The sequence below is a fragment of the Ascaphus truei genome, chromosome 2 (genome assembly GCF_040206685.1).
Source record: "Ascaphus truei isolate aAscTru1 chromosome 2, aAscTru1.hap1, whole genome shotgun sequence".
Classification (NCBI taxonomy): domain Eukaryota; kingdom Metazoa; phylum Chordata; class Amphibia; order Anura; family Ascaphidae; genus Ascaphus; species Ascaphus truei.
The window spans coordinates 168,047,540-168,071,251 of record NC_134484.1 but is presented as its reverse complement, the minus strand read 5'-3'; positions in this window follow the sequence as shown (position 1 = coordinate 168,071,251).

Genomic DNA, 23,712 nt, shown 5'->3' with positions numbered 1-23,712 from the left:
ATTTTATATAAAAAAAAAAAAATTAGTTATGTAAATATATATTTACGCGTTACCGTTGGTGTCCTCGTGCATTGTCTGGTTTTTCCGTGTGCATGATAGCTCACGGTGGTTGCTGGCACAACGAGGCCAGAAGCAGCTAACCAGCGTTGGATATCTGCAATTCGGTGTCCGCTCGTGTACATCTCCTTAATTCACATGCTGAGATCCTTTGAAATCTTTTTAACAGGCATTGGTGCGAGTACACTGCTCTTCGACGCCGCTGCAGCTGGTGCCCCTGAAATCCACGGGTCACTTTCTCCTTTGCGCTTAGACGACTCTGCCGCTTCTCGCCCGGAAATCCAGAGGTCACTTTCTCCATCCCTCTTCGACTACGCTGCCGCTTCTCCTCTCCCGGATATCTACAGGTCACCTCCTCCACCATTCTTCGACGACGCTGCCGCTTCTCTCCATGGAACCCCCATCTCATCCAACGTAGCACCCATCCACCCAGATGTGCACAGCACGCCATTTACAAGAAGCAGCTCGTTAGACCGGACGCTGAATGGGATAAGTGTGGATATCCCCAGGAACTCTATTGTGCTGGCAAAGATAGATCTGCTTCTGGAGACCATGCAAAATATGGATCAACGGATGCTAAATATGGATCAACGGATGCAGAAGATGAATCAACGGATGGAGAAGATGGATCAATGGATGGAGAAGATAGAGACTGACATAGCGGGGATACATAATTTGCTCGGTGTTCATGTCCCTGTATCCCCGACACCGGAGCAGGAGGGGGGCATGGATGTGATGAATGGGACCTTCGACCACCTTCCATCACCAAGTGCACCTCCTCCACCAGAAGAATTTGTGTACATGTATGCCATTGACGAGGATAACATAACAACCCCGTCAAGACCACACCAGGAGACAACACGGCGACCAAGACTGAAGGATAGCTTCCTCCCAGACAACCTACACTCGCCCGCTGCCATAAGCACACCTGCTCACAGAAGAACACCCGCTTCCAGAACCCAACCTTCATTCGCTTGCATCGATACGGTGCCCGACATCATCCTGCGCGATATGCCACCGGCACTCAGGGAGAAGTATAGGGTGATGAGTGCTGGTGTACCCCACAAGTATGCCTTGTTAATTTTTAAGCACCACGTGCCCTACTTGATGTACTGTGAGTGGGCCTTCAAAGTGAACTACGAAGGAAATCGCGAAAAAAAGGCGCTTCCTGACAATTTAAGAAAGACTATTCTGGAGGAATTGAGGCGCTTTTTTTCAATTACAGATCCTGTAATGAAAGGCTTTCGAGACTCCATTAAAGGCATTTTGCACCATGCAAGGCATTGGCCAGGGAAGGACAATCTGGTGGGGTATGCATTTGCGTAACTGTTCAACTGTTCTAAATTTAACTTGTATTAATAAATAAATGTTTTTGTTTGTGTGGATGAAAACCTCCTATGGCGCTGAGGGAAGAATGGACGTTGATTCTCTTGCAACAGATCTTTTCTTTGAGCTAAAAAAACCTCAGAAAAGGAAGACAAAAAAAAGGCAAAAAACACTGCAATAGTGTATTACCCAGGAATATGCTAGTGTGTACAAATCAAGAGCATTTATTAAAACATGACAATTAGGACATATATGACATTTAAACAATTAATAGATCAATCAAATAAGATATAAAACTTCCAAGCGCTTGTGCTAAGGAAGATATGCTGCTCCGCCGTGGTAAAATTGAAATCCTACTCACCAGACATGAGTAGGACATGTGCAAGGGTTTGGGGTCTTTTCCTCCAGAAGACACCGCTCGCTGTGGGGTGCATCCATCTATTAATGCGGGGGGACCGGCTTCAATGCTCGTGGGCTCGTTGATCACTTGCTGCCCGAGTTCGCCCGATCGTCTCCTCCGAGGACGTCACCGCCTGGATTCCAAAGCTACGGTGTCCCTGAGTTGCCAAAAACCTCTCCTACGCGTTTTGAAACTACTATTAGTGGATCTCTTCGTCAGGGATGGTTGCTACATGGGATTATGCTTCTATTTATACCTCAGAATGTTCAAATAGGATAGTTGATGTGATTGTCTTTTGGGTACACCCTAATTAGAAGTCCTCTCTTAGATGAGCTCAGCACATCCTCTCCTCCCCGGTACTAAGCGCCGCCCCTGGCAAGCTCTAACCTCCACGGCAGCCTGCTATTGAAGGCTTTCGAGACTCCATTAAAGGCATTTTGCACCATGCAAGGCATTGGCCAGGGAAGGACAATCTGGTGGGGTATGCATTTGCGTAACTGTTCAACTGTTCTAAATTTAACTTGTATTAATAAATAAATGTTTGTGTTTACTGTACACAAGACCTGCACAATTCCAGTCCCCGAGGGCAACAAACAGGCCCGGTTTTCAAAGGTTACCCTGAAAACCGGGCCAGTTTGCGACCCTCGAGGACTGGAGTTGTGCAGGCCTGACTGACCGCTCTGCACACCATCCTACTGTAAATGTTTTCACTTGCCGTTCTTTAATAAAGAGATGTTGCGTTTTGTATATTTTATGAATAAAGAATTTTTTTTAAAACAGGTAAGACCATACTGTTGTTCTGTACTGTACATGTTTTGACCTGCTGTATTTAAAAAAAAGGAGATGTTGTGTGTTTTAACTTTTATTAATAAATAAATGTTTGTGTTTACTGTACACAAGACCTGCACAATTCCAGTCCCCGAGGGCAACAAACAGGCCCGGTTTTCAAAGGTTACCCTGAAAACCAGGCCTGTTTGCGGCCCTTGAGGACTGGAGTTGTGCAGGCCTGACTGACCGCTCTGCACACCCTCCTACTGTAAATGTTTTGACTTGCTGTACTTTAATAAAGGAGATGTTGCGTTTTGTATATTTTATGCTTAAAGAATTTTTTTTAATAACATACTGACATACTGTAAATGTTTTTACTTTCTGTACATAAATGTTTTAACTAGCAGTAAACCTGTTGATGTTTTGAATTGCTGTGCAATTAAAATGTTTTTACATTGTACAGTATTTGTAAATAAATGTTTTTGTACTTACTCCACCAATAAAAGAAAATGTTGATTTGTTTTAAATTGTTCCATTGTCTCCTTTGATACTGTAACAAAATACAGTGTTTCTAGAATGTACACTACTGTCCAGGCATACTGTACTGTACACTGTAGGCATGCTCAGTACTGCACATAACAAGAGTATTAAAAAAAATACACGACACATACTGTACTGTACAGTATGTACTGGTATAGAAGACACATACTGTACGTACTGTAATACATGTAGAATAAATGCATACTTTTAATTTTTTCGGGTTTATTATACAGTATATAAAAAAAAGTATTGTGTACTGTACGGTCGGAAAACATCAGCATACTGATTAGGTATTCTATCCTAATCAATAACAACGCCCACTAAACTGTAGACTCCGGTACGTGGTTTTTTAAATCCGATTCAGCAATGTGCAGGCATTGTTACACAAAGCGATATTATCCATCGAAATCCCTCCATTTGCCATTTTCTTTTCTGAGGAAAAACAAAAAGAAAAGTTTTACTGTAATGGTCAGCCCCCTAAAGAAGTTCCCAGTCAGTCCCACCAATAATTTTATAGGGGGGTGTCTCCTGTTCACATGCGCATGCGCCTGCCGTCAATGTGATGACACGCATATGCGTTTCAAGAAGGTTCCAATGCGCATGCTCCTAGCGTTCCACCAATTGTTCAGTATCTGCAGTACTGTAGAAGCCGCTCAGCCAATGATATTGCTTACAGGAGAATCGCTTGACTTTTGAATCGCACCGATATTGATATTTTCAAAATAAAAAAAAAAACAGAAAAAAATACGGCAACATTACTCACCATAGAATTTCCCATTCAGCTGGCGCCGGGCCACTGCCAGTCTAGTATTCTTGATCATACACGTTGACAGTTGGCAGCGGGACTACTACACCTGTAGGCAGCTGATGAGGCTGGAAATCACTTAGGTACATGCAAGCTAGCTCGAAACTGCACGCAAAATCCGGCTCAGGCTGCAGGTATCCGTGCGTGGACAGACAGCAAGGGTTGTCATTGACGGTCGGACCGTTATTGGAAGCCGGTGCTGGTGCATTGCTTGCCAGCGACTGTCGTTTCTTAGTTGGTTTTAACACGACCTTTCGCCTTTTGCCGTCTGCATGATCATAGATACAGGAAAAACCCGGTGATACACACCAATACCCTCCAATAAATTCGGGATCAATACGATAAAAACATGGATCGCTACATAGCTTTTTCCTTATTGCACGCTTCCACACATGAGGAGCTGGTGAAAATTTGTAAAAGTCATAGTTTTCAATAAAATACTGATACATTTGAACAACTGTTGCCATCTTATCATCTGTTGCATTAATCGCGGCCCATATTAAATACGCGTACGTTCTGTCGGGTTTTTGGAACACGGACTGCATTTGTGCACTCATGGCGGGACTCTCTGGACAATAACCAGAAACTGGTGTTTGTCTTTCTTTAATATGAAAAGCCTAAATTGATACATTATTGTAACCTCTTCCTACAGTCCCAAGGCCAATTTACAATAGCCCACTGTGGTATCTTTTTTAAACGAAAAACCTGCAAGTCGACACATTACTGAAGCGCATGCACATTACAATTCATGAATATCTGCCATCTGGCGGACACGCGAAGAATTGCAACATATTAAATCCGAACCATTCTCAATAAACGCATCAACCGCGCATGAACCGTGGCTGAGAACGCAACATGAATGCGGCATGCACCCGGTGAAGTGTGTGGCATTCGAAAAAAATCCCGGAAAAATGCGGTGATGTTTTAGAATAAAAAGGGGTCACGAAAGTATTGTACAGAAATGATTTATTTTTAAAAAAACACACATTTAGGATATTGCATGAACTGCTGCTTTAATTGAGCCTCAGACTCAGACATTGCAACATTGTGAGAGTGACTGTCATAGATGATCTCTTTTTAAATAAGAATAAAACAAAAATCTTGTTCCTAAGCTTTATTTTATATTTGTTATAATGAATTGTATACAATATCTTAAGAAAGGTCCTGGAATAGAACCAAAACATAGCTGATAATGGTAAAAAATATTTTTATTTTGTTTAAGTTGGCTGTGAGAGCCGAGTTTAATTTACTACTGTATGTATACAGTATATACATTTTTTTTAATTCAGCTAACTAACTATAGTGAGTTGATAATATTTCTATACTCAAATATGCATAAAGTGTACATTGAAAATTGTAAACAAATGTGTTGAAAACAATTGTGTATGTTAATATGTGAACTATATCAATAAACAATTAAAAATAAAACTGTAATTTCTTGTTTTTTAGTCTAAAACAAAAAATAAGGAAAGGCAGATTATGCACTACTGTAGGATCACGTGATCAATACAAAGAAAATAACAATGCACATATTATTATTTAAAGTGTTGAGTGAGAGTCCCAAAAGTATATGTAAAGTTTCCAAACAAGTTGAGGAGAGTCAACTATCATCTATAGTTTAATAGAAATTCAGATAGTGAAAGAGTCTAGGACAGCTTCTTCATAGAGTAACCAACTCTAAGGGGAAACATCTAAAATCTAAAAAAAAATAAGAAGTGCATGCTCAATAGTGTTAAAAGCATAATACATTTTAATAAATATGCAATGGTGCAAATTAATTCACAATGGTTTAAGAGACAAAGCTCCAGAGTTACCAGCAACTGTGTCTAGGAGGGGGTCCAAATAGCTCTAACAAGAGACTGCAAACAAGACCAGAAGATGTTAAATCTTGGTATTCCTTCTCAAGGAGCACCGATAAGTGAACACACCAGTAGAAGGTATGTTGAACAGCAATCCACACTCTCCTTCCAATGTGGTGACATCAAGACAGCAGGAATACATTGATTTGATTGGTAAATTAGACCAAGGTCAAGCAGTAGAAGTGGCGTATATGGATCTCAACCTCTGACCCATGTTCCTTGTATACATTTCAAGACTCCTCTCGCTCTATCAATGAGCACTGAAGAGTAATTTCAGAAGGCTCCCGTATATTAATCAATCTCTGACTGAGTCTCTTCAGGCTGACCAGACCAATAGTTATGTGGAAGAAAGCTCTTACATATGGGCCACTAATCAATATGCTGTAATGCTGTCTTTCCTATATTACTGTGACGGTGCTCGTCTCCAATCAAGAAGCGGACTCACAGGGCTGAGGTAGGGATGTACAGATGCAGTGGCCGTTATTCGAAAACCTCACGCGTTGTATACCTCGGAATACCCATGTCATGGTGCTTGATTTCTCCCACCTTACCACCTTAAGACACGAGTGCAGGCGAAAATGGCATTTTAGTGTTCTGGTTTTTAAACACCTGAAATCGACTCATTAGCACAGTAGCAAAGTACTGTAAACATTACAATTCATTCATTTCATTGCACACAAAGAAACAGAATCCATGAAATTCAAACAAAGCATCCATGATAAACACGGGTGCCTGGTGTGATTGGCTACGTTAATGCAACGTGGAATACAACAGAACACACATAAACAGCTCTGTGATTTTTTCGAATAACGGCCGCTGCGTCTCTATAATAACTGACCAGAGCCCAGGGACGGAGTCCTGTTAGAGTATCCTTTGTCAGTAAGCAGGCAGGAGGTCAGGGCTGGTTGCAGTGGTGCAGTGTCCAGGCAAAAAGCAAAAGGTCAGGGCATGCAGAAAGCAGTGAGGTCGGGGGCACGGTCCAGGGTCAGCAACAGAGAAATCCAAACAGGTAACAGCTAAAGGTGTGACCACAAAGAACGACAGGAGCTGCAAAACGTAGAACTTTGCTTGGCGACTCCCATTAGGAACTGCAGCCTTATATAGCAGGCTGCCAGTAAACAAAATGGCCGAATTGAGCATAAAGGGCAGGCAACCTAGAAAACCTGAACTGACGGAAAATCCGGCATGGAGCGGGAAGAATTCTTATAGTATCCCCCTCTTCCAGAGAGACCTCTAGGTGATCTAAGGCGGCTTGGCATGAAAGATCAGATGAAATGCCCAGAATATGTTGGGGGCATGGACATCCCTGGATTTGACCTATGAATTCTCTTCAGGTCCATAACCTTTTCACTGGACCAAATACTGTAGCCAACCATGTGATCTACTGGAATCCGTATCCGGTGTATCTCAATTTCCTCCTGGCCATCCACCAAGAACGGTCTAGGAAGAGAGGGAATAGGAGAAGAGAAGGTGTTATGGATGAACGGTTTGAGAAGGGAAACATGGAACACTGGATGTATCCTTAAGCTAGCCAGAAGGTCCAATTTGAAGGCCACCATGTTGACCTGTTTCAGGATTTTGTAAGATCCAATCAACTTTGGCCAGAGTTTGGAGGAAGGCAGTTCCAGCTGGATATTTTTTGTAGACAGCCAAACCTGATCTCCCACTTGAAACGGGGGAGATGGTCATTGACGTTTATCCGCCCGGGCCTTTTGCTGGAGGGCATCTTTGGTCAGATTGGCCTTGATCATCTTCCAGAGTAATTGGAGTTCTTGGATCTTATCATCCACTGCAGGAACTCCGGAGAGAGGATTGGAAGGAGGAAGGGCATCAGGGTGGTACAAGTAGGCACAGAAGAATGTAGATTCCATTGTAGAAGCGGGAAAACTCGGCCCACAGGAGCAGATCAACCCAGTCGTCCTGTAGTTCAGATACAAAACATTGCAGGAATTGTTCTAAAACACTGATTGGTCCTTTCTGTGAGTCCATTGGACTGGAGATGGTAGAAAGAAGAGAAATGCAGGTGTGAAACCCATTCTTTGCCAGAAGGCCTTCCAAAATCTGGAGATGAATTGGGAACCGCGGTCCGAGACTATATCCGTCAGGACTCCATGGAGGCGGAATATCTCCTTACAAATATCTCTGATAGTTCAGTGGCTGTGGGTAGCTTCCTGAGAGGAACAAAATGGACTTGTCATGTAAATCAATCAACTACTACCAGTATGGTAGTCATACCCCTTAATGGGTAGAGTATCCGTAGTTGGTAAGCAGGCATGAAGTATGGGCTGGCAGCAGTGGTAAGGTCATGGCAGGTGGTAGTGGTACAAAGCCAATGCAACAGGCAAAAGGTTAGGGCAAGCAGAAAGCAGTCAGGTTGGGTTCACGGTCCAGGGTATTGCCGGGAGAGTTTCCTGCACCAAGGAGAGGTTTTTCTTGCGCGTTCACTAAACGCAGCTCCAGACATGCAAAATAGAAAATAAGCATTAAACAATGAAATTATTTTAAACAATCAACTGTCTTTTTTTAGATTAAAAACATTGGCAGCGCATCTATATTTTTAAATAAATTTATAACTAGTAGTCGTCAAACAGGTCGGAGGACTTCCAGTGAAGAGCCTTTGTATGCCTCAAAAGGGCATTGATGCTGTCTCTGACAGTTTTCACAAGTTGACTTAAAATTAAAATAGCGCTTCACTTCTTCCATAAATGTTCCCTTAAATTTGCAGGAAGACCCATCTTGTGTTTATTGCCTTCATAATTTACATTTCAAAATGGACAGGTGTTTAAAGTTGAACGGGGCATATTTCTGAGGTAGACCACCACATCTGATCTTGTATTTCTCATGGAAGCTTGGGTTCAGGTCTCTCAGCATGATGTCTGGGACCAGTACAATCCTGGGTGCTGGAGCGGGTGTGCTTCTGACAGCAGGCGGGGGTAGATGGTCTGGGAGGATGCTTTCCTCCTATTGTGGCCTTAGCGAGGTTGTTATCGCCTCCAACAGAAGGGTATGTGTGTATCCTTGAAGCATGAAGGTCAAATCGAGGGATTGAGAGGATGCACGGGGGGTGGGGAGGTATGAGATTCCTCCATGGGAGAATAAGGCACAACCAGGTCACTCTCCTGTGTTGGACATACAGGGGCAGGGACACAAAGCAAAGTATAGAGCCCCGCGATGTTTCTCATCCAGATGAACACCCATGCACCTATCCACATTCTCCATGTACTCAAAAAGATGAACCATCTTGACCTCCATTCTGCCCCTATATTTCTCTATGGAGTGTTCATTCATTTTGATACCACTAAAAACATCCAGCATGCGAGCGACAAAGCTGGATCTTGTGCATGTAGTGCTGCTGTCATCCAGATGGACATCGGCGTGGCTGGGTGCTGGAGGAGGTGAGCAGGGGACTTTGAGACGAACATCAGCGTGGCTGGGGGCTGGCAGAGGTGAGCAGGGGACTTCGGGATGAACATCGGCGTGGCTGGTTGATGGCAGTGAAAAGTCTGGGATGTGGAATTCAGCTTTGGTGGGTGCTGGAGGAGGTGAGCAGGGGACTTCGTGAAGAACTTCAGCATGGCTGGGTGCTGGCACAGTTGAGCAGGGGACTTTGTGATGAACATCAGCGTGGCTGGGTGCTAGCGGAGGTGAGCAGGGGACTTTGTGACGAATATCGGTGTTGATGGCAGTGAAAAGTCCGGGACGTCAAATTCAGCTTCGGTGGGTGCAGGGGACTTCTGGGGCCCTGCCAATGAACTTGATTGTGGTTAATTTATCCATTTTTTTCTTCATGTACAAAGGGTCAGGCTTCTTTGCCTTGGGAGCCTTTGGAACCTTTTCTTTAGGCACCTTTGGTTTTTAACAGCTTCTGACTTTTGCTTTCTTGTGGTTGGCACAGCAGAAGAAAGCAGGTTCCTGTGTCCATAGAATCGGGGTTGATCCATGGATGCAGATGAAAAAATGCACAAAACAGTATTTGTACAAGAGCTTGTTCAGATAGAGATCAGCGTGTGGGAGGCTATGCATTTTGTGTCACCTTTTATGCACTCTGTCCCTATTTGATGTGACTCAGCTAAACCCCACTACCTGAGGAGGTTTGGAGATCCAGTATTGTACTGTAGAATGCCCTTTTCCTTGGCTTTGGGAGGGTGTGGGTGTGGGGAAAGGTGCAATGAAATTAAGTTGTCTTTGGCTAAAGCTGTGATGAGCATGCAGCAGGATTATAGTAGAATGAAAATTATTTGAACCGTTTTAAAATGTAATAAAATTTAAAACTCCCTTGAGAACATGTTTCTGTGTGTGTGATATCTCCATAAATTGTATGAAAAGCAATCCAAGCCTACTCAAATATGAAGGTTTTGAATAGTATTTTTGGCAAATGCTTGTTTTTATTTCATTGATATGTATTTTTGTTGATAGTTATTTTTATTCATGTTTACTTTTTTTAATCTGGCTTATTTTTGTTGATTGCTTTGTTTAATTATTGTTTTTATGGTGTTTGCTTAGTTTAAATCTGGTTTCTTTTTGTCGATTGTTTTTTTAATTCTTGTTTTTTTGGTGAATGGTTTGTTTAATTCTTGGTTTATTTGAGGTGATTTATTTTTTTATTATGGTTTATTTTTGGTGATTTATTTATTTTTAGGTTGTCTATTGACTGCCATAGTGGCTTATCATTCCCATATTATATAGACATGATGTACCACTGTGCCAATCAATGGGTAGAGGGTGGGGGTAGTTGCCCTGGGGAAGATGTTTGGGCTACCCGGGTGGGTATCTGGGGTGGGGATTAACCTCTTAATTACTGTAGCGGTTACTAATCACTAAGGTGATTAAGGGGTTTTGGACCATTAGTTTATATTTTTTATTATTCTGTTCCTGCCCATGGAGGACATGGACGTGAAGGATGGTGATGATGATGGCCTTAATCCTGGCAGGGGTAAGTAGAAATGTTATTTACTTTATGCTGGCTGGATAATGTTTATTTGGAATGGGCAAATGAGCAATTATCCAGACATGACTAATAGTCATTTTGCCCATTGCAGAACTGTATGTCTTGGGGGGCATTGTTGGAGGAGTTGTTGTGTTTTTAATGTTTGTTGGGGTAGAAGGATTGGGAGAAGTGGGTAGTTGCTCCATAGGTGGGTGGTTAGGCCTCTCGGGTAGGTAGTGGGAGTGGTTAACCCCTTCATTACCATAGTGGTTCCCATCGCTATGATAGTGAAGCAGTTAACTCCTCCTGCTACCTTCCTGGAAGGGCTAAATACCCACCCTGGGGCAACTACCCTCTTCATCCACCCCCTCTGCCCCCATATAAACAGGCTATTCAGGTTACACCCCTTCATTGCCTTAGCACCGTGATTCCAATCCAGGGTTCCATGGATCCATGGGACTCCTTGAAGCAGTCTAAGGGGTTCCTCCAATAGACCATGTGACTCCCCCCCTTTCAGAGCCTGCACGCTCCCAGGACTGCAGGCTAGGAGCGTGCTCTAGCAGTGTAACCTGGCACTTTCAGTGCCTGCTGCTAGCTAGAGTGAGCGCATGCAGTCCTGCCTACTCTGCCATTCTGCTGTTCTCCACCGCCTCCTCTTCTGCCGGTAACCGGAGGATACCAGCCTTTCCTCCCACCTGAGGTAGGCATATGGGGAGGAGGGAGTGGAGATGATGTGAGATCCAGGGTGGTGGAGGGTGATGTGAAATGCAGAGGGGTGGGTAATGTGAGATGCAGGGTGGGAGAGTGATGTTAGATGAATGGGGGGAGAGTGATGTGAGATGCAGGGGGGAGAGTGATGTGAGATGCAGGGGCAGAGTGATGTGAGATGCAGGGGAGTGTGATGTGAGATGCAGTGTGTGGTATATGAGGGTGATGATGAGAGATGCTGGGAGAGATATGAGGAGGATGATGATGAGGGGTGCTTGGGGAGATATATGAGGATGATGAGGATGAGGGGTGCTGGGGGAGATATGAGGATGATGATTTTGCCCGTGTGGCCCGAATCTTTTTTCCTTGGAGCAGTTTGTTCCTTCTCACTTTACAAGTTTAATATGTGAAAATATGCCCTTGTATTCTCCAACGTCTTAGCGTGAAAATACACCAGCTGCCCGACTCGGGATGACTTCAACCTCCGGAGGATTTAGCCCACTCTTATAGCGCTGATGATCTGGGAAAACAAAATGGTGGACGAGCTCGGAGGAAAGCAGTAATTGAGTCAGACAGTGAAGCTTTGTCAAAAACTGTTCTCCTGTTTATTGAAGGGTATACAGCCAGTTTATATAGCAAACTTGAGCATAGAAAAAACACACATATGAGAACATACTTCCTCTTTTAATTTACAGTCTGTCTATCTCAGCAAAATAACAGTTAGACAGCATAGACAGTTTATAGTCTGGGAAGGGGCCTTAATACCGAACTTGGAGGCAGTTAAAGGAAATTTCAGTCTTTAGGACAGTATGTTGAGTAATGCATTCTTGTGTAACTCATGCTCAATATGGCTGGGAAGAAGTTCCTGTTTCTACAGGGCAAAAAATAAGTCTGAACAAATACAGTTCAGCTAGTGATAAGTGGGTGATAGGTCAGGTCATTTTCTCAGACCTGCCTGGACAGCACAATTACATATGGCATATAGCATGTGGTTAGTTCCTGAGACTTAAATGTTAGTACAGAATAGTTATAGAAAAATGGTTATCCAGCAATCAAAATGGAGTCCCCCCTTATATGCACATTTTCAATATGTATTGGCTGAGGCATTTCGGGATATTTTTATTATGTATTGCGGGATGGGGTTATATGTATTTAGGGGGTGACAGGAAGGGTTCACAGTTTGTGTTAGGACCTGCATTTTTGGTTTACCTTGACGTTTGGTATGCAGGCTTACGATGCTTTGGCCAAAGGGTTTAATTAAAAAAAACAAGTAATTACTATTATTATACAAGTATTTAAACTTTATACTCATTACCATATATATTTTGTCAATTTGATGTAGCATTGGGCACCCCTGTCTTCTGTTGTATACATTTGCCACGCTCAGTAGCACTCATTTTGGCATAAATATATATTCATGATGTGGTTAATTGATGGAAGGTAGGGGTGAGTGAGTGGAGAGAAGGGGGAGGGAGTGAGTGAGGAAAAGAGGGAGTAAGAGTGAGACGCAGGGGAGAAATACATGTGAGGCGGGAGCGGGGAGAGTGAGTGAGACAGAGGGGAGAGACATACATTAGAAGAGAGTAGGAAATAGAGGGGGCTCGTGAGGTGTGAATTTTTTTGTGATTTGCCCGTCCGACATAATATGTGTCAGCCAGATGGGGGTTCCCCGAGATTTTTCGAAATACTTCAAGGCTTACTCCAAACAAAAAAGGTTGGGAATCACTACCTTAGCAGCTAGCCGCTAAGGTAATGAAGCTGTTTTTTTTTTAATTTGAATACTAGTGTGCAGGAGCAGGGGACCTGTGGAGCTGAACCACATTGATTTCAGGTCCAGGGACCCCCTGCTTCCTGAGTTACAGGCCCTGTTATAGGGTATCCCCTATACAAAGCCGGTATCCCCATGCAATGTTTAAATCTCCCTCATCACGTCTGGGACATTTAAATGCATAGGAGATACCTGTACCCCATACCGGGCCCTGTATCTAGGGTAGCAGGGGGTCCCCGGACCTGAAAGGAATATGGTTCATCTCTGGAGACCCCCTCCTCCTGTATGCTAGTATTCAAATTAAAATAAAAACACTACGATCGCCTGTGAGAGCTGTGCAGGCAGAGGCGGCTCTCCCTGTGCAACTAGATTGCAAGAAGATCGCAGGGGGAGAACTTTGAAAAAAATCTGAGATCCCTTTGCTGCTACACCGAACAGTATTGGCATTTTCCTGCCTCACAGTTTGAGATTGTTTCAGATTCTTTCTTAATGCCATGATAATACAAATGACAAACCGTTCGGCGGGAACATGCCACATCATGCGAGGTAGCAGCAAAGTTATCAAAGCTACTAGAATAGGCCCCAATATCTCTTGGATAGAGAGAGTCCAGTTGATAAAGATTAATATTTTAGCACATTTAATTTACCTATTCCAAACCTTGCCCATACTAATTAAGAATACAAATATTCTCAATACCCAATCACTGATTACCACATTTGTATAGAATAAAAAAAGGCCTAGAATCCTTAGTCAAAATCTTACTCTTGCCACAAGAGCTGGCAGACTCACATTACCCTATCTAAACTCCTATTATAGAGTGGCACAGGTGAGTCAACTGGTGACATGGCATGCAGTTCATGCGATGAGGAGCTGGGTTTCCTTGGAGGCCATTACACTACACCTGGTGGGATTGGACAGGTTAATGTGGCTCTCAAATCAGGCTCCATTATAAATTGAGACATGCTACCCACAATTCTTCAGTACCTTAAATTGTGGGAAAACTAAAGTTTAAGTAGAAATTGACATATAAAAACTCAACTGACTCAATTTTTAATGAGGACTTTGAGCCAGGCCTGACAATTATCGCATTTCTGAATTGGAAGATGGCCAAAATCACAAGGTTGGACGATCTGAGTCAGACCTTGGGGTTAACCAGTTAATTTATTCTCTAAAGAGAGGGGATTGCCTTACAGAGATCCCTTTGCCTTTTTACAACTCAGAGCTTTGTATGCAAAAGTCAATCCAACCTTCCCTCATAGTAAGCTTTGAGAGACTTTCCCTGAAGGAGAAGAGCCAATCTATGTTGACTTCCTAACTCTATGCCTATTTTGCATACACAGAAGCAGATACCCAAGATAAATTGGGAGTTATAAGGCAATGGGAAGCGTACCTGGACAAGGAAATAGAGGGGATGACTGGGAACATATATTTGAGGTGGTGGCAACTAACTCCATTTGGACAACTATTAAGAGAATGCATAGAAAGTTATGCAGAGGTTGTATAACAAATCCCTAGCAATGTCCACGTATATCCTAGGATACTCACCCCTGTGCCAAAAGGGCTGTGGAGAGAGAGGTTCCTTTATCCACATGTGGAGAAGCAGACAAGCCTTTTCAATTATTAATGTTGTACATTCCAGAGGGTGTGGCAGCCCTGGCTCACCTTTAGAGGTATTCTGGACTAGACTCCATCATAGTGCTGCTCTGAACTTTATTTCAATAGGGCCCCTTTCTAGAGGTGCAAGACGACCCCTCAGGGGTTAACACCCTAAACCTGCCACCTCCCTTGCGACAGAGCCTAGTCTCTTTTAATAGGACGAGTCGCATCTGTGTCTCGAACCGTGTCATCTATCCCCACAGGTCACCCCCTTTTCTCATGGTCCAAGGCCAACAACTCTGGCCGACTCGGAGGCCATGCTGGATGTAAAGTTTTCTTTACCAAAATGACGCTGTATAAATATGTGCATCCTTTGTGTACCCACCCTCCTGAATTTGTGTTTACTAACGATAAAAATCTCAATAAAATCTGAGTTAGAAAAATAAAATATGAATACATACAGTACAGTAGATAACTACAGCAATATTTTTTATCAGCTAGAAGAATTTTGATCTATCAATAAGGTTACGGACCTAAGGTAATTCATCACTTAGTAACAAAGCTGTATACCTTATGGAGGTTTAAATGCACTTTTCTTTTGAATTTCCTGATTATTCTTGAAATGACCTCATGAGCTGTGAGCTCCTGGGAAAGCAGGTTTCCCTGATCCCTAAGTCATCTGCGTCTGTAAACAATGACCAGTGTGGCATGAGTAAACCTCCTAACATTTTTTATGTTATTCTCAGTTGGTGACATCAAGTGAAGGGGAAGGATACAAGGTGGGGGGTATGAATGAGCTGGTTTTCTATAATAGGATTCAGTGATTAGCTAACATTTCCAGAAGATTTAATCCTCTCCCCTCCCCCAAAATATATTTGCAACTGATATAAAACAAAAACTAAAAAACTGGTGAGGTCAAGAACTCCACATCTGTTGTTTAGCTACAGGGTTTTACATTTCAGAAACGGACAAATATATAATTGTATTGCTGCCTAACAAGGTTTAGCTACGTAGGCACCTGACTCTTTCAGACATTCTGGTCACAATGCAAAATTCTAGTATTAGACATTTCAGGATTAAATCCATTGGAACATTCTAAAAATCAATTCATCTGTTCCTAATAGCGTTTCAATAGTATCCTAGTAACCCCTTTGTGAAGCTTCATATGGTCTGTATTTGCAAACACTATTAAAAAAAGGTCCTTCTATGGAAAAAAAAAAGAAAAAAGCTTATGTTAAATCTCCTCACAGAACAGAGAGGTGCAGAATTGAATGTGGGCAAGTGTATTTGCCAACATGCCATATGGGAGCCATGGCTGTGTTTTTTTTTTTTTTTTTTTTGAGAATAATTAAATGTTGATGGCAGAGTTCAAATGGATCATTAAAATTCAAAAGTGTAAGAAACAGATTTTTTCTTATGTTGCTGAACGCTCCAGAGGGCTGAATAGCTAGCAGAAGTGAGCCAGGCTGCAGCAGTGATCAGCGTGTGCTGTGATGGTGCTAATTTGATCATAATATAGTCATCTCTGAAGATTACAGCTATTCAATTAAATATTCTAATTAACCTGAAGTATTAGGCAAATGATACTAATTACAAATATTCTCCTGAGATTCAGAGCAATGAAAATCCCACTTGCAACTGATACTTCTAGCCAATGTTTCGTAACACAATGTCCTATATCATAGGCTTTTAGAATATTAAAATGCAGTTAATTTGCCTAAACCTCATTTGTTTAATGGCATTAGCATTTTGTTTGAAATTGTAATAAACGTACATCCCGCTTTCAAGTAAAATTTAAAATGAGTGTACTCTTGGGGTAACTTAAGATTCCTGTTTACAGACCTAGCACTTTATTCAGTAAGCGGAACAGTTTGAGCTTAAACTTGAGCCATTAAACATATTGAAATTGTTTAAAAATGCTAATAATTTGTCTTTTCAAATAAGAAGGAGGATATTTATGTGGAAAATTTCATTATGCTACACATTTGATCAGTTTCCTACCGTGAGTGCCCTGACGCTTGAACTTTCCGTATAGTTTTGTTAGAATGTGCTTTTTTACATGTTTTTTTTTTCCTCACAGCTAGCAGTATGAACTCTGCACAGCAGCTCTCTGGAGAGCCTTTGACTCCCTTTCTATATCAAGCTTGAACCTGCTCCAGGGTAGCACCCTTTCTATTACTGCGTCTTTATTCTCACACAGCAAGTACACTTTAGTGGGAGATGTTATCAGCTTACTCAGCTTGCAGTCCCCAATCTAAAGAAAAAAAAAGGTTACCCTGTCTGTGTGTTACTAGAGAAGGTTTATATCCAGTATATATGTGATTTACCACAGTGTACAGTAATGTCACCATTTACCATACAAATGTGGGAAAATTCAATATGTGTTGCATGATATAAACAATATCAGGTTTACAAGTCCATTTCCTACAATAATACTTTGTTTCCTAGAGTATATCAGCAATTAACGTATTTAATCCTAGATCCAGTATGTACATTGGCTATGCCTTTTTTTCCCTGAGGCTGTAGTGTGTATTGTAGGTAACTTTTTGTATATCTCACTGCAAAGATATTTTGGCAGCATGTGTCTCTGGAAAAGAGAATTATGAATCACATTTATAAATTAATTTAAGTCCAGTCTAATTTTAGAAGAAGGAACGATATGGCACTGCCTTGCATTAGTCTACAGTACATGTATTGTACAATTTTGTAGGTTAGATTACAGATTATAAATTGTGAGTAACTTGTATTCCCGATTAAATTCGTACATTGCCTTTTTGGAAAAAAATAATCAGGCCTGGTTTATTCTACAGCCCTATTGTAAAGGAAATGCTAAATGTTGTGAGCAGATTTCTTCCCTACACCTGTCACTAAAATTATACACAATAATGTGTAAATTGAGTATAAATACTTGAAAGGTCTTTTATTGAAACTAAAATAGTATGCACTCTAAAAATCGAGTAAGAAGTGTCAGTATATACTAGTAATGAATGTATTCATTAAGATAATAAGAGGAAGAATACGAGTAAGAATGAGAAATCAGAATTTTCTTGAAAAGCAATACACTGCAAGAAATGCCCCTGAGCTGCTGAGCTCGCTTATGAGAAGTCTGAAAAGAAGTATGCAATGCAACATTTACTTCAGGTGATAGATTCAAAATACATTAGGAGCAGTAAAATGATACAATCTTTAAGCATGGTTTATGTATGTACAGTGATCTATTGGTGCTATCATGCAGGGAATGAATACGCTGTAGTGATTTACCTCAGTACTTAGTACTGAAAAAGAATACAGAGTTCTAATGAAATTCTCATGTCCTGCATTGATCCCTTTGCTCCATAAGACGGGATAATAGATCAATGTGTATAAAAGGACAATTGGAAAAGAAAACACGTTGGAAGTATATAATAAAGTAGATGTATGACACTAAAAATAATAACACAAATAATATAATTGTCAGATTTTACAAAGAAGAAATCTAAAAAGAAAATATGTCCACATGAAAATGGAAACCTAGGATCTTTATATAAACAGTGAGCATATCACAAATTCTGCACAATATCAAATAGATTTGCACATTGCAGTACTTTGTAAAATATATATATATATATACATTGATATTGTCTGAAAAAAGTTCAAAATGATAATACTCAGTACTGTACTGTATATTGCGAATATGAGATGTTTGTTCTTATTTGTAACTATTTTGGAAATGGGAAGTGAAAATAAAAAGTGTGAATTTCTTTGGTAAACACTGAAAGTTACATTTACATTTCAAATATATTTTTGCTATTTGCAGCATTTGCAACAAGGAGCATTGCCTCCTTGACCGTTTTGGGCCCCATTATGGAGATTATCATGGTAGCACAATTATTTAAAAATGTCCAATTTAAGCATGTATGCCTGTGAGTTACAGAAGGTTCACTTCTCATGACTAGCACACTAACCTGTTTACACTGGTCTTTTGTTGTTTTGTGTTGTTAAAATCTACTACCGTGTAAGAAGCCATTCACATATTATCAGTCAATTGAATTTACTAGGTATATTATCTATTGTTCTAGTGATTCCAAATAATATCTGTTTGGGCCTGATATTTCTCATGTTATTTTGAAATAATACCTTATTATGACTCATATTTTATGCCCTACATATGTGCTTTGGATTTTTATTTTCCAGATAGTTTCAGAATATGTGATTTATCTACAGTTGTTTACATACTGTAATACTAAATATTGGAAGTAACATGCCTGTTTGAGGCACGCATAGGGATTTTGAGGAAAAATTAATTTTTTGCCTGAATACAATTTAGGGCCATATTTACTAACTTGTGATACTCTATAAGACACTTTCTCACACTGGAAGAAGACATCTTATGGCCTTTTCAAGTGAATGGGCTATGAAGTGTTTTATGAAGAAACCCCGCTTAGTAAATATGGCTCAGTGCTTTGTAGGCCTGTAGTAAACTTTATCAATGCTCAGCACTCCAATCCAGCCCAATAAGTGTATTACCTATTGTGACATAAAACTTAAAAAAAAAAAACTCGTATGTTTTGAATAACATTCATTAATTTACAATTTACTTGCAATATGAAGAATGAGGCACAGTTAAAAAGTTATTCCACAATTAGCGACCACTACAGAATGTTCATTATTCTAGGCCAGGAGTGCCCAACTCCAGTCCTCAAGGGCCAGCAACAGGTCAGGTTTTAAGGATATCCTTGCTTCACCACAGGAATCTCAATCAGTGGCACGATCAGTGGATCTGTCATTGACTGAGCCACTGATTGAGCCACCTTTGATGAAGCAAGGATTTTCTTAAAACCTGACCTGTTGCTGGCCCTTGAGGACTGGAGTTGGCCACCCTTCATCTAGGCACTACAGATGTGCAAAATGTTCGCATGAAGTTGATAGCCATACAAAATGTACTCTTCTTGAGTGGCGAAAAAAAGCTGAGACAGAGTTAATGTTTGCAAGTGATTCAATGAGCATTAAGTCCATGTGCATTGCAATTTCATTTAATATATTAATTTGTTAAATTCTCTAAAATTGCTAAATTAATTTAATGCTGAGACTAGCAAAAGGGCATGCACTATATTTTGCTCACTGTCTTGCGATATTTCACTGAAAATTTACAAATGTGGCCACATTAATAGCACTTTGAGGCTTGTCAAAATCTTTTCCAGGTACAGTAATTGAATTTGGGAAAAAAAATACGACTACAATTTCATAAATGCTATTTGGACAGTTTTGTCGTTTCACTACCAGGCAGTTTAAGGAAACATGTCGTTGGTTTTGGAGAAGAACTGTTGGATGAAGGTAGAAAAAGTAACATATATTACTTGATGGCCTAGCCTTAAGGCAGGATTAAAATGGGACTTGGTTAAAGCTGCAGACCAAGCAATATCCTACATGTGTGTTTTTTTTATAATTTAGTTCTGTATTATAGGAAAATACTTGTAGCATTTTTGTAAACAACTCTGAATGATATTTTGAATGTATTATAATGTAACAAGCCTTTTTTTGTTTCTATAACAACCATTTACAGTCACAGATGATGAGTCAATACTCCTCTGCAGCCATTTAGTGAACCCCCAAGCCGAATCTTTGCCGATCGATTGCAGGAGAATGGATCGATCGGTAACTTAGCTAATTACATATAATTGTGTGGATTGTATTGATGCACATATTAAAAGGAATAAATAAATAATAATAATATATATTTTTTTAAATGGCAACTTGGACTGCTGCTTTATAGTGCATTATCTATCTACAGTACATTAAGTGCTAACAAATTCAGGTTGTAAGGTCTTGGGCAATTATATATTGTACTGTATTTTATACATAGTGCAGTTCATCATAATGGGCATTTTGTCAATGCTACTGTATACAAAAACCAGCTACTTTGTTCAACAAACTTCTTAGTATTTAACCAGCAAACGTTTATGACAACATTTCCAGGAAATTTGATATTTTATGCTTATTTTATTTTCTTGTATAAAAATATAATGGCATGCATTTGTTACACTGGTTATTTGCAAATTAATATAATTATAATCTCTTTGTATCAGTAGCCTGCCAGTATTTCCTGACAGAATGCATAATAGAAAAATTAAGCAGTCATGTAGAAATGTATATTCAAATGAACTTAAATGCCCGCATTTAATGAAGGTATGGAAAACTGTATATATTTATGTGTATAATGTTTTGCTGTTTTTTAATATTAAAATGAGAAACTTTAGATTGTAGATATATTTAGGGAAGACATGTAATACAACCAATATTGGATTAAAAGTAGGTGTATATTAGATAAGAAACTACTAACATTATTAATAGTTGTAGACTCTATTAAATATAATGTACACAGAACTTCACATAGCAAACCATAAATGTTTATTTATAGCATGTGCTTTTATAAATAACAATAAAAACACCGCAGGCCATCAATGAAAAATATTTATTAAATAGTTATACCAATATGTGTTTCTTCAATAAATGTTTTTTTTAGCCAAAGCCATATAAAGTACATTGGATTTCAGAGGGGGGCGTCAAAACACCTTTTGTGGGGACTATTAAAAATGGCACCCGCTTTTAGTGTTACAAATTTCTTCAGCCATTGTTCCTCAATTAGTCAAGAACCAAGAAAAAAGTATTTGTTATTGGCTGTTATCTTTTTAGGGTCTTAAAGTGCAGAGCTTTTATATATTAAGGGTGGGCACTTTCACTGGTGTTTTGTTTTTGGTTTTAAAAATGTTTCCTGTTTTTTGTTTAGCTGGTACTAGGTTGGTTTTGTATTTTTATTTTGAAAAAGTATGGGGAAGAATTCAAATAAAGCTGGACACTTGAAAAACAATTAAAATATTCTTAAACTTTAAACGTTCTTATATATGTTGACATTTTTTCCTTCACTAACTCAAAAGTTCGCCCAGTTTATTAAAAAGCAAATCCACACCCCCCAAATAGGAGGATGAGACTTTCTCGGGTATTTGCGCAGATTCTGCTTAGATTCGAAAGTTCATTCCACTCAAACATCCGAAAGAACTTCCAAGTTTGTGTAATTCCGATTTCAGACCTGCGACCCTGCCCCTCACCATTATGTAAACATTGTTATTCACCTTTAAACTGAGCCCTGAAAGCTCTCATAAATGTAATTTAATAAATCCTAAAACCTGAGCAGAATAAAATTCCTTAGCTTTTTTTACTGAAATTGACCAGAAATGTACTGGGCAAATCACCGCAGTTTATGTAATGAGAACTGCAATGAAAACAAAAATAGACTATTTTATTTGATTTCTCTAACTTCTAAGAATGTTTCTTAACTGCAGTGAATTTCATATTGATGAAATTGACATTCAATTTTTGATCTAATGATTATTAATAAAAGTGTGAACTGAGCTGCAAAGAGAAGAATATTTGTCAATGTATCATGCTAATCTTGTAGAGCAACTTAGCAGCAGACTGCTATAATAGTTTTATTCCTGTTTCATACTATTGGAATGTGGAATACCGTTGCTAAAAAATAACCGCTTCTCCATTAGATGACATTTGTTCCCCAGGAAAATGTAAACAGGATTTCTAACCCTACTGTTGATGGCTATAAATGAGTAATTTCCCCAATCACCTATTCTTTTCAGTATTTTTTTTCCTCCCAATTAGAAGCCCTCATGAGCCAAAGATGCTGCTTCTACGATCAGCAGGGCTACTATCAGAACTTTTGTCTATATTCTGAAAGTGGTGTGTCAATTGGGCAATCCAAATGGTTGCCTCGGATCCATTTTTGCAGAGAATATTACTCAAAAGGGTCACAAAATCTGTGAATGCATAACTAAATTTATCTAAGGGAAACATACAGAATTTAAATAACTGTTTTAACCCAGCTAGCATGAATTATTAATATTATCTTATTGCTGGAAGCTCCCAAACACCTGCTACATTCAGAAAATAAAAGGCTTTAACTGGAGTAAGCTAAACTATAGACCCTTTTCATTTTACTATGTTTACACAATGACACAAAACCTTCTGTCTTAGGGTAATAAAGCAATTTTTCTAAAGCTTTAAAAAAAACAAAATAAACAAAAAAATCCCAACACAATTTGGAAGCTGTACAAAAGCAGGGAAGTGTGAAGGGCTGAAAGTGACTATTTTGTTATATGTTTTTATTACATAATTATATTGATCTGAAAGACACTCATCCAGAACCACAACCTTTTATACCCAAACGAAAAAGCCTGTATAATCTTTTAAAGTGCTTGATATTCATAGTCTTACTCAAAGGTCTCTGAATATGTCATGTGTGTAATACCGATGCAAAATTTGGCACCAGCCACTACCAGCAATATGTTTCAATAAGGTAATTTTCTTTCTGCCTAAGAACATCAGCAGGGTGCAATCGTGAACAAAAACAGAGTATGACATCTTATTCAAGCATACATCTGGAAGACAAAACTATACTTTATTAAAGGAAAATGGGATTCTAGGATTGTTTTGACAAGCAGTAAAAATGTGTACCTTGGTTTACATACAGTACAGCATTTTAAATTTAAAGTGAATCTTGGAAACGTGTATAAAATTCCCATAAAAAAACACTGGGTTGACACCTGGTGTTACAAATAATCACAAATAATAACAGTAATGTATTTTCTTATATAGAGCTAACAGTGAACACAGCGCTTACAATATAATTTTGCAGGCACAATAAGTCTCTGCCAAGTACAGTATCATGAGAATAATAAATCCTGTAAAAATATATTTCAATTAAAAAAAATAAGTTCTTCGGTGGGCAATAATATCTCCATTTAACCTACAGTATAGTTAAGAGACTAGCTGTATTTTAGTTGAATCCTATAGAAATGTAACAAATTAAAAAATACACAGTTTAATAAAAAACTACTTCTTTAAAATACAATATGATAATTACCAACCAGAACAATAAAAGTATACAATACACTGTTTCAAAGTAGGTA